This window comes from Gallus gallus, chromosome 1, assembly GCF_016699485.2.
Source record: "Gallus gallus isolate bGalGal1 chromosome 1, bGalGal1.mat.broiler.GRCg7b, whole genome shotgun sequence".
NCBI classification, from domain to species: domain Eukaryota; kingdom Metazoa; phylum Chordata; class Aves; order Galliformes; family Phasianidae; genus Gallus; species Gallus gallus.
In genome coordinates, this window is record NC_052532.1 from 63,997,670 (window position 1) to 64,014,900 (window position 17,231).

Consider the following 17,231-nt stretch of genomic DNA (forward strand, 5'->3'; position numbering starts at 1 on the left):
TAGGACGTTTAAAACATCTGTGAGTTAAAATTTTCCCCTCCTGAACAGCTCCAAAAATGTTTTAATTTTTATCAACTTCTTGTGCATTTTCAAATGCTTTTTTCATATATTTGTTTCAAAATTTCAAAAAAGTAAATATTGTTAAGAATATTAAAATCAAACATTTCATTTGCTAATATTGTTTTTTCAGATTTGCTCATTGCAAGTTAAGACTTTAATTTCCTATTAAAATAGTTAAAGTCAGGTGAATACAAATGAGTTCTTAGAGGAATTAAGTCTTTATTTGAATGAGTTGCATACTATTTGGGCATTTTTTCCTTCCTGTTCTGCTGCAAGTAATTTTTCAGATATATATTGTGGCCCTTCTGAAATCTGATGGGATGAAAACAGGATCAGTAGAAGTTACTGCTCTGATTTAATTTTCATAGAATATGTCAGTGGGAGTATGTATTTTTTTTCTTTAATCTGGTTTCTTCTCTGATTTCAGTTTTATTGAACTACTTAATTCTACCAATCTATGACAGTATAAAAATTCTGCCTAGTTTTTTCCTCTTTCATTCTAAATTTACACATAGTAGTTGGTTGTTTTCATTTGACTTTTATTTAAAAAGAGAAACACCTAGTGACTAATTTCTATTCAAATCACTTTTAAGATCAGCTTGCTACAGAAGTTGATATCTATATCATGCCGAGAACAACCCTAAGTTTCTAATGCACATTAAAAACTCTTTTGCAAATTTGAGACTGAAACCTAATAGCACAGAGCATTTGATGTGGAAGTACTTCTGTTTGCCTAGTTTGGTCTTTCTGGTGGCTCAGTCACAGAGAGCAGCCAGTGAATCCTGGACAGTCAATTTATGACCTTTTGAAGTTCTTTTCATGTCCCACCTGGAGGCCTGCCTATTAGCCGGTCTACACAATCCAGTTTCCCGGTCAAACACATATGCCCTCTCCTCCATGCTGGAGGTCTTTAACATACTTCTGAAAGATTTTTTCCAGCTAATATGTGTATATTTACAGACTGGACACATAAGGAAACAAATAGTTTTGCTTTGTAGTCTGAGAGATCATCCTCCCTTGAGGTCTATTAATATTTTTTAGCTTTTAGTGTAGGATTAATTTTTCATAAGTATAGTTCATGAGTACAGTTTAGCACAGTATATAAACGTAACATTGTGTTTATAAAGTTACAGCTGATTTTATTTTAGGAGAGATTAGAGATCTTAGAGAAGGAACTCTTCGTATCTGAGTGTGCAGTGGCAGTTTGACTTCAACCCAAAATTTAGTTGTCTCTTGCCATCTTAGTGTCTAGACCTAGAGTTATCTCAAATGTAAGCATCAGTTTTAGAAAACTGGATATTCTAATTTGAAAACATTTAGTTCATTTTTTACATGAAGGGTATTCTTGGTGGTACAGACATCCTTTGACTTAGATAGTAGTTCCATATCAACTAGACTTAATTTTTTTTTTTAGTATAACAATTCACAGTTTTTGACTGAAAATTACACTCTGAAAACAGGATCTATAGAGGCAGTGATAGAAATTGTTTTCCAGAGCAAGCAGTTGAATTATACAGGGGTTATATCTCAGATGTCCAAACTGTTTGGAAAAATTACTTTTATAAAGTGTTGCATTCCCAGCTTTCACAGGAAAGTCTATGAAATAGCCGACATCATAGAAAATGATTAGTGATGTGTAGATCATTAATTTTTACAAGAAAAGCAATTGAGCAATATTTGTCATCATTACAATAAACCAGACTGAACAAGGTGTTTCCTGATGTGCTTTATTCTGAGTAACAGAAGCATATAAAAGGGTAAAATGATTCAGTGAAGAAAGGGAGTGCTCGGTGCTTTGGCCCCAGGCTCGCACGCCACTGATAGTATTTAACTAAATTGATGTTGTTATGCAGAACATAGTGCTGGGGGGACCCTGACTTTGGTTTATAGAATGATTTATTTTGGTTATAGATTTTTTTTTTTCTTTTTATAGTCAACTTAAGAGAAGTTGAAATCTATGGTTTGCGAACTGGGAGAATGTTGGCTGTACTAGAAGCTCTTTTCATTGGTTTCACCAAAGGGATTTATAATCTCATCTGAATATTCAGCTGGTGTGTGTAGTTGACAAGAGAGACAGATACTCTGTCTAAGGTTCAGTTTGATATGGCTGACTTCCATTCTTTCTTGTTTATCTTTCTGAGGTCCTCATGAAATAAGTAGGTTTCTTAGTACTGTAATTTTCTTGGATTATTTCTAGTGCTGTTCTTTGGATAGATGCTGAAACTCACAACAGAATTTAAGGAAGGCTCACCACTGTGTAGCCAGAAATACCTCCTGGGCAAGAGGCCACACACTGTTTCTGTGGTGGTGGCTTTTTTTGTTGGTGGTGGTGGTGAGTTTTTGTTTGTTTTTTGGTTGGTTGGTTTTTGGTTGGTCGGTTGTTTTTATTTTACTTTTAATTTCATTTTTTAACAGATAAGAAGGCATTACAAGCATAACGCTGAGTCTCATTTTCATTTCTATGTGTGTTGTTTAGTGCTTACACCTGTAGTTCACTCAAATGCTTATACTTTCCTGTTCAGCACTGGGCTGATTTTAGTGAGGCTCATTCTCAAGGACTGAACACAGACCTTTTAATTCTGATTTAGAATCTTTTTATATAGAGGAATGATGCTGGCCTCTCCATGAAAGCTGTTGATTTATAAGTGATTTGCTGTATGGAACAGGGCATGGTTAAGCTTTCTTATTTTGAGTTTTTACTTAGATTGTAGCTTTATAAGGCACTGCTTTAATTTGGGCCTACCGAGTGAGACTTAAGTGCAATTTAGTCAACAGCTGGTGTCTTGAGGCCTTCTAATGTTTTTGTTTTTCTCTTTCCCTTGGCTTTTGACATTCTCAATATCTAAGTTAAGCTCAGCTGTAGCTTAAAAAAAAAAAAAAAAAAAGAAACAAAAAGAAACAAAAGTCCCCATAGATGAATGAATGAAACACCATGAAACATTAATGCAGCATTTCCATATATTCTGTTTTACTCAGTGCATTGTGCTGACTTCAGCTCATGGATGCTGGGGAGGACAAAGCTGTACTGAAGGAGCAATCTCTCTCTTGGGTCCTCAGAAAGCAGGACACTGGTACAAACTTCTCATCTGTGCAGTAACATCACGTGCCTCCCATTCTGGGAGCCTAAGCATCACATACAGCTGGCTGGTTCAGCAGCCATGTGAGTCTCTTGCAGTCACAGAATCATAGTTTATCCCAAGGGTTATAGAGTCCAGCTCCTGGCTCCACATAGGACCACCCAAAAATCAGAACCTGTGTGTGAGGGTGTAGTCCAGATGCAGTCTTATTCTTTGGAGCCAGGCTGTCCACGTGGAGCAAGCTCCTTCCTCACCTTCAGACAGCATCATATACCACCTTCCTGCCACTTCACTCCATTACTGTGAGAAACTTTATGTGCAAGCTGCATTTAGCGCAATGTACTTGCAAGAGTGCTTTGCTGACCTTGACACTCAATCGTTATGGTGCCTGAATGACCGTGGTCCCTTCCTGTGTTAGCTTCATTTTGATCAAGAAAAGCATTTTGTGTTACATTACCTGAATAACTTCCTGTGGGAAGGCTACTATTTATCTTGTTACAATTGTGTGGTGAATGAATGGGGATTTTGTTTCAAATGCAGTAAATTGCATACATATTCAAAGCATACACATATTCTGCAAAATAAAATCTTAAGTACAGAAGAGGCAATTTTTACACTAGCAGTTATGAGACTGTTTAACCTTTTCAGTTTTCTAGAAGTTTTGTTCATTTTTCATGAAGAAAATATTTACAGCAAATAAACAAAGCTTTGACATAGACACAACATTTTTTTGCAGTATAGTGTGTTTATTTTTTGTGCTTTTCCGTAAGAATTTGGAATTCAAATAAGGATTAAAAAGGATCCTGTGGTAAACTAAATGCACGTGAAGGTTATATAATGTCTGCAAGAAGTAATTTTATAAACACAGTACTATGTTTCTCTTACCACTATTATCTATTAAAAGTGGTTATAGGAAATATTTTTTCCTTTTTTTTTAATCTAATGAGTTCTTTTTTTATTTATTCAACCCCACTGCAACCTCAGATAACTGACTTCTGTTTCTGAATAACTGGAAATGCAGATGGTTTGTGTGGTATCTTACTCTAACAATAGAACAATCTAGTTAAAAAGTAATTTTTAACTGAGAGTTTGGGGAATGGGGGAGGGGACAGAAAGGCTTTCTGACTAAATCAGAAATAGAAAAGTTGATAATAAAGGTTTATCCAAAATATTCAGAAAAATGTCAAAAATATTTTATACCGTATTGTCAAAAGTGTCAGTACAAACCTTGTCCCTGCAACTGAGTGCGCCTTCTTAATTTATTTTCTGAAGGCTTCCATGTTAATGCATAGATACTGTATTATCACAGTTGGCATGATGTAGCACTATTTTTTTCATATTATCATACAGAATTATTGGGACTCCTGTCTGTGTGTGAGCATGTTTTTATGTGCCCTTATTAAATGTACCACAACATTAGTTCTGTTTTTTTGTTTTTTTTTTTTTAACTTTATCTGTATTCTGAGTAGAGGAAAGAAATTTTAATCAACACCACAGCTTTAAAATTATGGCAACTAACATCTGCCTCTAATTACAGCAAAAAAAAAAAAAAGGGGGGGGGGGGGGAATTTTGGTGCAGGTTTATTATTATTACTATTATTTGTTTTTGTTTTTAAAGCTCCATCCTAGTTACTTAGAGATCAGCACAGATCCCTGACTTGAGAGTGAATGGGTATGAGTGACAGTGACATATAAACTTGACCATCAAATTAATGTGTACTGAAGGTCATGCAGAGATTATTTTTAATAACACTCAGTCCAAACATGCAGCATAGATTCTGTGGAGCTTTGTCAATGGTGGCTGTTAGAATAGTGTCCTGGTTTTGATCCTAGATGCAAATTTGGAGTCTGTTTCTCTATTTGTGTTTTCAGTAGTTTCTCTTTCAATATTCTGTAGAAATGTAATCAAGCTTTTTTTAGGAAATACTGGAAAAAGCAATATTTAATACTCTGATTTTGTTATGGCAGTCCAGTCAATGAGAGAAAACTTCTGTCTTTAATCTTCTGTTTTTAACTTTTGCATAACAATCAGTTTTACTGTACAGAACCACTGCACTTAATGCTTATGCAGTTCTTCAGTCATTCATGTTACAAATAATTTTAGAATTTTAATTTTAAAATTATTAATGTTATAATTGAAAACAAGTCCTTCATTATGGATTTGTAGCACTGTACTGGATAAAAATTAGTTAATGATTGCTTCACGTTGATGGATGATAGTATGAGTAATGTAAAAAAACATTACTATTGTTACCCTTCCACACCTGAAGTGTAAGTTCACATGGGGTTTTGGGCTTAATGTCTAAATACATCACAGTAAGACCTCATGTCAAAGACTAGTAGCTATCATCTGCAAAACTGAAATACATATATTGCACCTAATTTGACAGCAGAACCATTCCAGATTTCTAGTGTGGGTAATAAATGTTGTAGTTAAGATTAGTGAAAATTTTGAGAAGATAATTTATCTGATGAAATGAAGAAATTCATTGAAGAATGGATGAAGAATTTTTTTCTAATTATATTCATTTATAACCAAATTGTTTCACATAAAATTGAAGCATTGCTTTCAGTGTCCTTATACGTACCTTTGATTAGTTGATGCTGATTAAATCAAGGAGAGAAAAACTGAAGTCATAAAGTGAATGTCATATGGCAGTAGGTACTAGTTGTACGATGAAGTGAGATCTGTGAATGTAATATGCTTCTTCCATGGTGACAGTGAAAAACAGAACTTTGGAAAGATGCACATTGCACCATCACTGCCTATCCTGTGCTGTTCAAAAAAATATTTATTCCAATGAATTTGTGAATTCTCCAGTTCAGTGCTAACAAAAAACCAAGCAACTACTCCTCTCCCTTCTTACTTCTACACAGAAAAATATGGGTATGATAATGATCCTTTGGGCAAGCAAAAAGTACTAAAAATGTGAATGAATTGCAATTTTTCAGGTTTGTCACTGGTATCTGATTCTCCTTACTGTAAGTAAAATGTTTACTTTTATCTTTGAAGCTTTTGAGGCCTGAAGGATGGTAGCAAATTATGGAATAAATTGGAGTTTTCTCTGAGCTTGGTATTACTTGTGGGTAATTTTCAAAGCCTTTTTTTCTGTTGAGTGAAGAGGAAAGATACACCAGAGGAACAAGAAAAGTAGGGAGGAAAAAAAGATGAGATTATGCTCCATTGGTCTAGCATCTTGTCAAGAAAAGATCCTTATGTTTTCACCTATTCAGGTTCAAAAATTATGGTCCTTATTATTAAGCCCCAGTTCACGGCAGCATGTACCTATTTCTAGGATCTGTTTGTCGTAAAAAAGGTATACCCTAAAGAGACACTTTTCATAAACACTGAACACCAGAAAAACTCTTCATATTAAATTGGACCACATGAATAATACAGAAGTCATGAATTTAAATTATTAGTGGCATTTGGAAAAAATGGCAGTATTTCAACCATTAAATAACAACTTTGCTTTATTTCTGGAAACAAAGTTATTAAGCTGTAAATCACATTGATGGTATGGCTAAAATATATTTCTGCTTCTGCAGCCATCCAGACATATCTCAGAAGTAGTGCTACACCACATTTATTTCCTCAGAGGTCTTCGGCCCACTTGCATGGCATGCTTGAGGTATAACCATGCTAGAATGGCAGTATTTTATATAGTCAAGTCTAGGTACTACATTTTGAAGAGCTGGAATGTTTTTGAAGCAGATCTAATCTATGCTGTGTTTGATACTTCTGTGGTGCCATAAGTAGTGGTGATGGAACTAGCTATTTTAAGGTTAACTAGGACTCTAAGTACTATTGTCACTGGAAATTTTTCTCCCTGACTTTGCAGTTTTGTCTGTTGACATCTCTTTACCAGGTAAGACTGAAGCTTTACCAGACAACGACTAATATGTGTAAATACCTCTGCATTCTGCAGTGCTCGTGGTTTCTCCTTCCTGTATTTCTCAGCTTGCTTCCTACTTAGTAAAATTAAGTAGAGGTGAGCTGAAAAAATAAGCACTGAAACAAGTGACTGCTTGTAGGTGGAGTCTATAAGGGGTTTGTGTGTCAGAATGGGAGAAGGGGAGAATAGGTTTTATTCAGTAGTTCTGGCACAGAAAACCAAGAGTTTCTCTTTGCTTTAAGAAAGGTGTTTTGAATGACATTGGAGGAAGTGCATTTTCTTTTTCCAGAACCTTATATTGTAAAGTATGGCTTCTGTATTTGCACAAGTGCCAAGAAATAAATGCAAGTATTAAGAAACGCTTTCAGTTTGATGAGGAGTCTCTCCAGTTCATAGTTTGTTGGAAAATAAATTGGCTGCAGTGACCATAATGTTAGAAGAAAGATATCTCTGGACTTTTCATCAGTTCTCTTTCTATTGCCCTGTTTCTTCAGAAGGGAAAGCTCAGGCAAATATGAAAAACTCTGGTTAACGAGGTCACCTGAAAACTATATAACTAAATCTTAGAGTTTGTTTCACCTTTCTAGTCATCAGAGACGCATAAGGCATCATAAACTGGAGTAATAATCAGTGGAAAATGCCGATATAGAAGGATTGTAAATTCAGTGTGACAAAAATAAGCTTCAGGAGGAAAACACTTTTGCAAATTGAGAGAGGCACTGAGCAGCACAGGAGGCTCTGTACTGGAGCTTAAGCTATGTACAGATGATATAAGACCTGATAAAAGCCAGGCTGACTTAGAAAGTGCAAAAGAAGTAAAAACAAATAGGAAAAGAAGTTTCAGCTATATACATAAAAAGACGATAACAGAAAGAAGAAAAGCTTTCTAGGTTGTAGGATGGGACAAGGTAAAGAAAAAATATTGAAAACTGAGCAATGTTCCTTAGTATCTGTAAGGATGATTAGAGTGGGTATGGGCTCAAAGACAGGAAGAACAAAAGAATAGAGGGAATGAAAGCTGAGATGCAGAATATTTTACAATATGAATTTAATGTCTTTTAAGTAATAAACTGTCAAGTCTTTAATTTTTGAGTGGGAGGGGACAGTAGGTTCAAAAGCATCCATTTCTGCTAGGAAGTTCAGATTTCTCCCATTGAAGAAAGATGAAAGTCTGTGGAGTGGGCCATCATAGGACACTTCTGAGCCACAACTGTGTTGTGTTTGCGGGAGAGGAAAACAGACTCACATGAACACAATAATTTCTAGAGTCAGAATAGCCATTACCATTACTCAAGCTGTGTTGCAGAGGACACTTGACTCTTACGCTGTGAGTGTTTCCGGTCACCTGTATGTGGTACAAAGATAATAAAGGGAGATTGCTTTGGAGAACCTGCACCAGAAGGGGAAAATATAATTATTTGAAGAGCTCTGTCATTTCAATCTTGCAAATCAAAATTGGAGAGTGATTGTTTTGATAACAGAGTATTAAAATAACTTCTGGAGCAAAAATGTTCTTTATGATGCAGGGTGAAACTATGGAGCTGTTGGAACAGTGTTTCACTTAGGAGGGAAAAGATTGTGGAGAGGGTTAACCATAATCTCTCATTAGAAAATAAAATTACTTCCTTGCGTAAAGTCATAGGACTTTTCCCCATACAGATATTCACATCCCTAGGGCTAGGACTACCAGTGCATTACCGATCAAGTCTTTTACGCTGTGAAGTCTGTTTTTATTTAAAAATATGCAAATATTCGTTTGTAAAATCTTTTGCCCATTACCCCTTTCCTCCTTCACACATACTTGAAATTCTTCTGGCTTTTGAAACATGAAGGATGAAATTAACTACTTTACAACTTTACAACATCAGATTTGAGAAACGTCACAGCAAAATGGAAGATAAAATAGAAATATGTAATATTCTTCCTACTAATTAAAGCAAAAGCAAGGCAGATACTTTTCAGAAAATCACATTAAAAACAGAGTAAGGCCTCTTTCTGGTATCACATGATGTAAAATATTGCCTTAGTATTTAGCAATATCCTAATCTATCTCTTTAGCTTTCTTGTGCCATTTTTCAATTAATTTCTCCCCTGCAGAAATAAGTGTTTTAATAAGCATATACAATAACACCAATCACTGATGGTAATTACTCTATGAAATTACTATTTTTATTGTAGCAAATATAAAATGCCAATTTTAATTACGTAAAATTGCTAATGCCTTAATGATTTTAGCCCATTTTCTATGTTTGTACATGAAAGCTGGCTCCATATTTTTACTGTTACTAAAGTTATAAGGAGATATTGGGATTTAAATGTTTATTGTCATCTTAGCAAAGTGGCTTTTATTTTTTGTTTGTTCTAAAAAGCTTGGCAGAGTAGTGACAATCCACACACTAATGGCTATTCTGGGCATGAGCCAAAAGAACAGTAATAGCTACAAGCATAGAACCATCTGAAGAGTAAATGCCGAATTAATCCCTCATGTAACTGTTTTGCATTAGCAGAGTTACATTAGAGAATGAATTCGTAAGTGTACATCCACATGATGTGAGTGTTTCATTATTTTAGTATGAGTTCAGGGTAGAGGTAGACACAGGGTTCAGAGAGAGAGGAAATAGATGCCCCTTGTAATCCTGGTTGCAAAAAGCTTGCCAGAAGAAGTTGAAGGTTGCTAGAAGACTTCCATTTTGATCCCTTTCTGTATGTGCTCTGGGGTGAAGCGTGTTTTGAATCTGGGCAATGATTAAGATTTTTGTTTGTGGTAGGTGTTAGGGTCTGGAGAGAGAAAAAGCAAAGATTCCCCTTGTTAGTGGGTTTGTGAAAGGCTTGCTGAAGGAAATTAAAGTCCACTTAAGGTCTTCCTTTGTGAGCACTTTTTCGTATGATTCCCTCATAGGGTGACTGATGAGGGTTTCATGTTCTCTGTAGGAATAGGATTTGTAGAGACAACACAGACTCTCCTTGAGATACTGATTGTGAACGGCATGCCAAAGTAATCTGAATGCCACTTAATGACTTCCATTGTGAGCAGTTTTTCCTATGGAGCTTAGGGTTGGTGATTGTTCTTGGTTGGAGCGAATAAGATCACTTACGCTTGTTATGAGCTGTCTTGTAATATAGAGGACATTCTGGCTTCTCCTATAGGGTTTAAAATTTATTATGCTCTACCACTGGCAAAGGGGGGAAAAGGTTCAACTTCAATACAGTGAGTTTGTATTTTGAAAATTGTCAATAGTTACTGTTTTTAATGATATCTACTGAAAAAGAAAGTAGCTAGAAGCTGAGGCACCACCTCAGTAGTATGTCATCATTAATCTTAATTTTGATTTAACTCAAACAGTGAGGCGCAGTGCCTTACTGATTGAACTTGTGCAACAGTACAAGGTTCCTTGACTTTTCTCTTGTACTCTTTCTGTGTTCAGGAGTGTTACTTCTTAATTACTTCTCTCAACTTACTCAGATATATTGTCGGAGTATAACATGGGAAACTCATGGTTCTCCTCTATTCATGTGGTTTTTTTTTTCCCTATAGAAATCTGTTAATAATAATAACCAAATAGTTATGTCCCATTCTCTTGTTATTGGTTGTGGTTATGGTGCTTCCTTGATCATGTGCAAAATCTGTTAGGTCTCTAGCAATCTCTTTTTTTTCCCTCTAGTTTCTAGTCTATTTTTGATACGCTTTATCAGTAGCACTACCAGTTCTAAACAGTGGCACCAAAAGACTGTATTAACTGGCTAAATGTAAGAATATTGACATTCTCCTCTTTTGTTTCCTTTCTGTCTCTGTTACTGATTTTCTACAAACATTATCTTTCAAAAGTTTTATCCAGATACAGACTAGTCTTAGTCCATTAAAATCCTAGTGACATTTGTGTCTGGGTTTACAGTCATACCAGTTTGATTTGGTTTTAGGGGGATATTGCTTCTGTTTCTCAACGAATTTTTGTGATCTCTCCATCATTTATTTCTAGATCATATCATGTATGTCTTCAGCAGTACATTCTGTCTGGGTTGATGAGCACTTCAGCCGATCAATGCTGTTATTTTCCCTGTGTAAGTGAATGACATTTGTTCTGAATTCAGAGCCTTCACAGTGAGTAAGATTTTCCTTGGAGATATTTGCCAATACCATTTGGTTCAAATGCCATTATAAACTCAGATTAACACAGTTGCTCTAATATTTCATCACATTTATACTTGTACCTCTTGGGGAATGAGATCACATTCATTCTCTGGAAATCTATACATAACCCAGTGACCTTCCTGATTCGGAAGTTATAATCACAGTTTTCTCTGTTGGCTATATGGCACCATTATTTCTTGTTTAAATATATATTTTTTTTTAGATTTAATTTAGCTGTTTCAAAATAGCAATTTACTTGCAAGACATTTGCTAAAATATGGTTGAAATGATAGTTGGATGCAACTCATTTCTCATTTCTATAGTTCCCATGAAAATGTCCTGGATAACTTCCAGTTATATTCTCTAGCTGTGTGCTGCTCCCTTGCTAGCAGTGATGTTTTCGTTTTCTAAACTTTCAAGATTTCTTATGTATTTTGCTGTTTAATTATGTTTGTATTTTAAATGCAGATGTTTTACAGCTCTACAGCTGTACCTCCTTCACTCATGATTGTAGTCCATATAGTATACTAAACTTGGCAGGCTTATTGTGCCTGATAGGTTCCATCTGCTGCCTTAATGCTAGCAAAAGGGAACATACTCTATAGTCCAGGTGTTTTACTGAGTTGTTACATTAACTCATCTGAGCCGCTTCATCCACTAATCAGTTCAACATTGACCCAGTAAGTGACCCACAGTCCCTAGAACTTTCCAAAATTTGAGTGCTTTGTGCCACTGTTTCTTAATGTCTTGGTCCTTGATGATATGATGGTTTTCCTTATCTCTCAGTTCTACCTCTGAATGCTTAATTCAATGAATACTTTCTACCCTCTTCCTCCATCATCTTCCTCTGTTAACTGATAATCAATTCATATTCCTTGCTTGTTTCTTCCCTCTCTTGGGATGGAAGAAGCCATAAGTGAAAGTTCTTTCAGAACACCCTCAATTTATGATTTCTAACTCTATCTCATTGATTTAGAAAAAGATGTTTGCTTGTAAGAAAAAAGGTTCGTTTAATTAAAAAAAACATGTCATTATGTACAGAGAACTAGAAAATGGTCTGAACATAATTGCTATTGAATGGGTCACATGATTTTTAACTGCGTTTTCTGTAAAGCCATAAAAATGATTTAAAAAAAAAAAAAGTGAAGTCCCTAAGATTCTTTCTAAAAATCTGAATGTGAGAATGGCATTCCTTTAGAATCCAGATGATATTTGAATGGGGGAATAAATGACGGTACTACAATGACAGATGAAGTGCAACTGGAAAACCTAACATTGAAAAAGCCAGAATGAAACTAAGTATTGTCATCATACTTTGAAAAAATCATCTAGGAAAAATGGTTTTGGACAGGTAATAAGAGCTGGTGCTAAGTGGCATGATTTGTAAACAAAAGAACAAGAACATTATTTGCTTGCTTATTTGTTTACTTATATACCTAGGTTGCTCCAAAAGTAATGCCTCCTTTTTACTTCCATGGAAACTACAACAGATAGTAAGAGTATACACACTTCAGCATCAGACACCATTTTGTCAGACTGTGCCCCTCTGCTACCATCTGTCACATGGCAACAAAATGTAAAAGAATATTGGTGGGAAGGTTCAACCTCTACTCTCATACCACCAGCATCAGCCTTTGAGATTGTGAACTAACATAATAAAATAGGAGGCGTTACTTTTGGAGCAGTCCTCACACAAAGCTGCTAAATCTTCTCTTACTGGATAAATCCACACTTGCTGGGTAAAAAACTGGCTGGATGGGTGGGCCCAGTGATTAGTGGTGAATGGAGCTGAATCTAGCTGGCTGGCATCTGTTCTACAGGGGTTAGTACTAGGGGTCTGTCCTGTTCAATATCTTTACTGATGACCTGAAAGAAGGCATTGAGTGCACCCTCAATAAGGTTGCAGATGACACCAAGTTGGCAGAAACTGCCGATCTTCTCAGGGATCTGCCAGCAAGGCTCTACAGAGGGATCTGGACAGGTTGGATAGCTAGGCTGAGGCCAATGAGAGGAAGTTCAACAAGACCAAGTGTTGGGTCCTGCACTTTAGCTACAACAATCCTAAGCAACACTACAGGCTTGGGACAAAGTGCCTGGGAGGCTGTGTAGAAGAAATAAACCTGGGGAAATTGGTCGATGCTGGCTCATTTTCATCCAAGCAGTGTGCCCAGGTGGTCAAGATGGCCAATTGCATCCTGGCTTGTATCAGAAATGGTGCTGCAAGCAGGAGCAGGGAAGTGATTGTACCTCTGTACTCAGTACTGGTGAGGCCAGACCTCAAGTACTGTGTTTAGTTTTGGCCCCTCCACTACAAGAAAGACATTGAGGCCTTGGCATGTGTTCAGAGAAGGGAAATGAATCTGGTGAGGGGTCTGGAGAGTAAATCTTACAAGGGGCAGTTGAGGGAACTGGAATTGTTCAGTCTGGAGAAAAGGAGGTTCAGGGGAGATCTGTTTGCTCTCTACAACTGCCTGAAGGGAGGTTTTGGCATGATGGGTATTGGCCTCTTCTCCTGTGTAATGAGTGACAGGACTAGAGAGAATGGCCTCAAGTTGTGCCAGGGGAGATTCATGTTCGATATTAGAATAACCTTCTCTGAAAGAGTGGTCAGGTCTTGGAATGGGCTGCCCAGGGGAGTGGTGGAGTCACTGTCCCCGGAGATGTTCAAGAAATGTTTTGATGTACTGAGGGACATGGTTTAGTGGGGAATATTGGTGATAAGTGAATGATTGTACTGGATGATCTTAGAGGTCTTTTCCAGCTTTGGTGATTCTATGATTCTGTGATTCCATAAACAATTTACGTAACACTTTCCACTTGAAGTAATGCTAAGGCTTCAAGCTTAACATATAGCTGAACACCAAACCCATTGATATTATATTATTATATGATTTTATTATATTATAATATATACATATTATTACTATTATATGATATCATTATCATTTTTCTGATTTCAGGGAACTGTGGAGCTGGTAAAAGTGTAGGATGCTGTTCCATATTACAGCCAAATCAAATGAAACTAGAGCATGACAGTTCCTCCCTCATCTGCACAATAATGCAGGTGTATGTTTACAAGTTTATTAAACATGCAAATGTGTGGTGAAATTCTAGAAAGAAGAAATCATTTTAAGGCTGGAGTTTCTATCACCCCAATTTCCCCATGTGCCATACAGTATATGGCTGTCCATCAGTAGACTGCCAACCCCTTTCCATCTTATATATGTCTAGCACTATTTGCTTTGTAAGGCTTCATAATTCTAAAGTCATAACCTCAGGCTTTTTTTAGTACAGGTGATCCTTATATTATTTGTTATTATATACTTATTTTCTAAAATTATTTCTTTGAATCATTGTGTAACTCCAGTCATTGGCACTGCAAGTCTGTCAAATAACTTCCATAGTTCTTTAGTGTTCTCAAAAATCAGCTGTATTTGGTGTACACCTGACACCATTTCTTGTCATTGTGTCTTTCAGTTTAAATTGTATTTGAAAAATTGTAGGTTTTTATCACTGTATATATTTTTTTATTTTTTAAATTCTGTTAGTCATTTTTAGGCTATAGGAGTATTTTGCTATTCATGGATAGCTGTTATCTCCTTTAACGGTGCCACAGATGAAACATAACTGCCAGCTTCAATTCACTGCCTCTTCTCAGCAGTTTTGGTGTGATTCATGACTGGTGATGTGAGGCTCATAAAGGAACTGCTTCTCTGCTACCTCTTGTCAACTACTTTCAGTTTACTGATCACGTATTTCTGAGCAAAAGCAACTGACCATTCTTGATCTGGTGGGCTTCCCACCTTTGTTTGTTTTTCTTCCTATACTGTAATAATAGATAAATCTGCAGAGGTTTACTGAACTCAATCTTTGTTGGTATGATGAACACGAGAATTAATAAACACTTCTATCTTTTACTGGCATTTTTGTTATTGTTGTTATCTGGTAAAATTAACCATCTCTTTAATTATTATGTAGGTGTTGTTCTTTTCCTTGAACTGTTGTTTAATGATAGAATTTTAGTTCGTGTTTTTTTCAATCAGCAAAAAAGAAAGCTAGAAGTAAATGTATCTCTGCTCTTTTAAGTTGCTTAAAACATGAATGAAATGGAAAAAACATGTTGCTGTTATCTTGGGTCATGGTTGGCATCACAGTCATTCAAAGCTCTAGTTTGGTGTTTTATCCATAGTAACTGGCTGATGATTCTTACTTAGATCTCAGGAAGATATTCAAAATAATAATTGTACTATTTGTTTCTCACTGTTTCTACTTCTAGAACACTTAGCCACAGCATTGGGATTCTTTTTTCCCCCAGTATAAACTGAGAGAATTCTCTTTATCTGTTTAGAAAAAGATTTAGGAGAAATAAGAATGGTCTGCTCCAAAAAGGTTGGTTTCCACTCAGAATTCAATTGAAGCCACCTATTTTTCTGAATATCAAAAGCCATAGGCACTTGGTGTTGCTTTAGGTCTGGACTGGAAATAGAGTTGTGGAAGTGAACTGAGGAAGCTTACTGCATGAACTAGTTCTGAACAATTGAAGGATACTCTAAGCACTGTTGACTGTCAGATTTTTAATAAAATACGTCCTGACCTCTCTAGTCTGACTTTGAAGTCTGTAGACCTAACTGATATGAGGAAGTCCTGCTACTGATCTGAAAAAAATAAACTAGGCTGAGTTTAACAGATTATAAAAGTAAATAAATAAATAGAAAATTATGTGGGTTTTTTTAATTGTTTTAATAAACTTCTCTAGGGTAAATCAGTAATCTACTCCACAACTTCTCGCATCCCCTCATCCCTTCAAATTCGTATATTCCACACTGACTGTTATAACATATGAAGAATGATACTACAAAGAGACACAGAAATATGTAAAGATCCCTGTGCTTTCCCTGAATATGTTAAAATAGTCAACAAAAACATGGTAATTTCAACTCCCGTTCATTTGATCTAGTATTAAATTAGCTACTCTTGGGGTGTCATCTTTTTAATCAGTCAGAACACATTTGTATGCTCACATTTATTTATTTATTACTTTTGTGAGGTTCATTAAGAGTTAAGGGATTCTACTGAAATTCTAGCAGTGATGAGAGGCTTCTCCTCCTCCCTCCCAGGTCATCTTGGCCTTCTGATATTTTGGGCATCAGAAGGATGAAACCTACTTGGCTGTTTAGAACGAGGGTTGTTATTGATGGTAATCTCTATAATATAGCGATGAAAACTGCATTATTTATCAAAAATTCACTGAGTCAGATGCATTACAACCAGAATCAATTAAAGGTTCTAGTGGGGAAAGATGAGATGTAAAACTTGTGGGAAAATGCAGAAATTAAATGAATTCTATTCTGAGGACAATTCTATTCGAGAAAAAGGGGAGGAGTGAGGTGGTGGGAGGAGCAAAGTAGCAGTGATGCGTATCCAGCTGGCAGTGTTTCTTTTGACTTAACAATACATTTTATACCTTTATAAAATATATGGTAAATCTTATTCAACCTGTGTGAAACCCCAATATAAGCAAAGAGACTGAAAAATGAGAAAGATCTGTAGATATGGGTCACCTTGCAAATGCAGAAGCATTACAGTAGTGGAGTTTGTTAGTTATGATGCTGCAGTTCTGTAATTTTATTTGTTGCATCTATAAAATACAAAATATATTGCGGACCTTTTTATTAACAAAAAAGAAAACCACTAAGATTAAAAAAAAAAAAAAAGGAAAATGGAAAAAGCCTCTTGAGTCCATTAACTTCATTGCATGCAATTCTAAAAGAAATAGCTTTGGATTAGCTAGCAATTGAAAATCCCAGAGGAATGGGTTAGCTCATGTACATGCTACCCAAGAGAAAACAAAATTGTCACGTATTTTGCTTAAGGTGTGGGAGGAAGAATCAAATCAAATAGCATTTTACAAGTGTGCGTAATAACTTGAATTTAAAACAAGGTATGTATTATTCAAGTAATTCTAAGCACGGTATGGTAAATTTTTCATGAAGGTTAAGAAAAAAACTGACAGAAATATCATTTAAACTGAGTGTTTTTGATGCTGAACTTGAAAGTGGGGGATTTAAT

At 35.9% G+C, this 17,231-nt stretch overlaps 1 protein-coding gene across 7 annotated transcripts in view; it reads left to right on the top strand.

Moving 5' to 3' along the window:
• PIK3C2G (phosphatidylinositol-4-phosphate 3-kinase catalytic subunit type 2 gamma) overlaps nucleotides 1–17,231 on the top strand; it is a 280,521-nt gene that overhangs the window by 39,056 nt on the left and 224,234 nt on the right. For 3 of the 7 annotated variants that reach the window (XM_040655738.2, XM_040655778.2, XM_040655788.2), the window contains exon 3: nucleotides 11,011–11,092. The exons of the other annotated variants lie outside the window; for them this stretch is intronic. The gene's annotated coding sequence lies outside the window, so the exon portion shown is untranslated. The remainder of the gene's footprint in view (nucleotides 1–11,010; nucleotides 11,093–17,231) is intronic. 7 annotated transcript variants of the gene reach the window in all.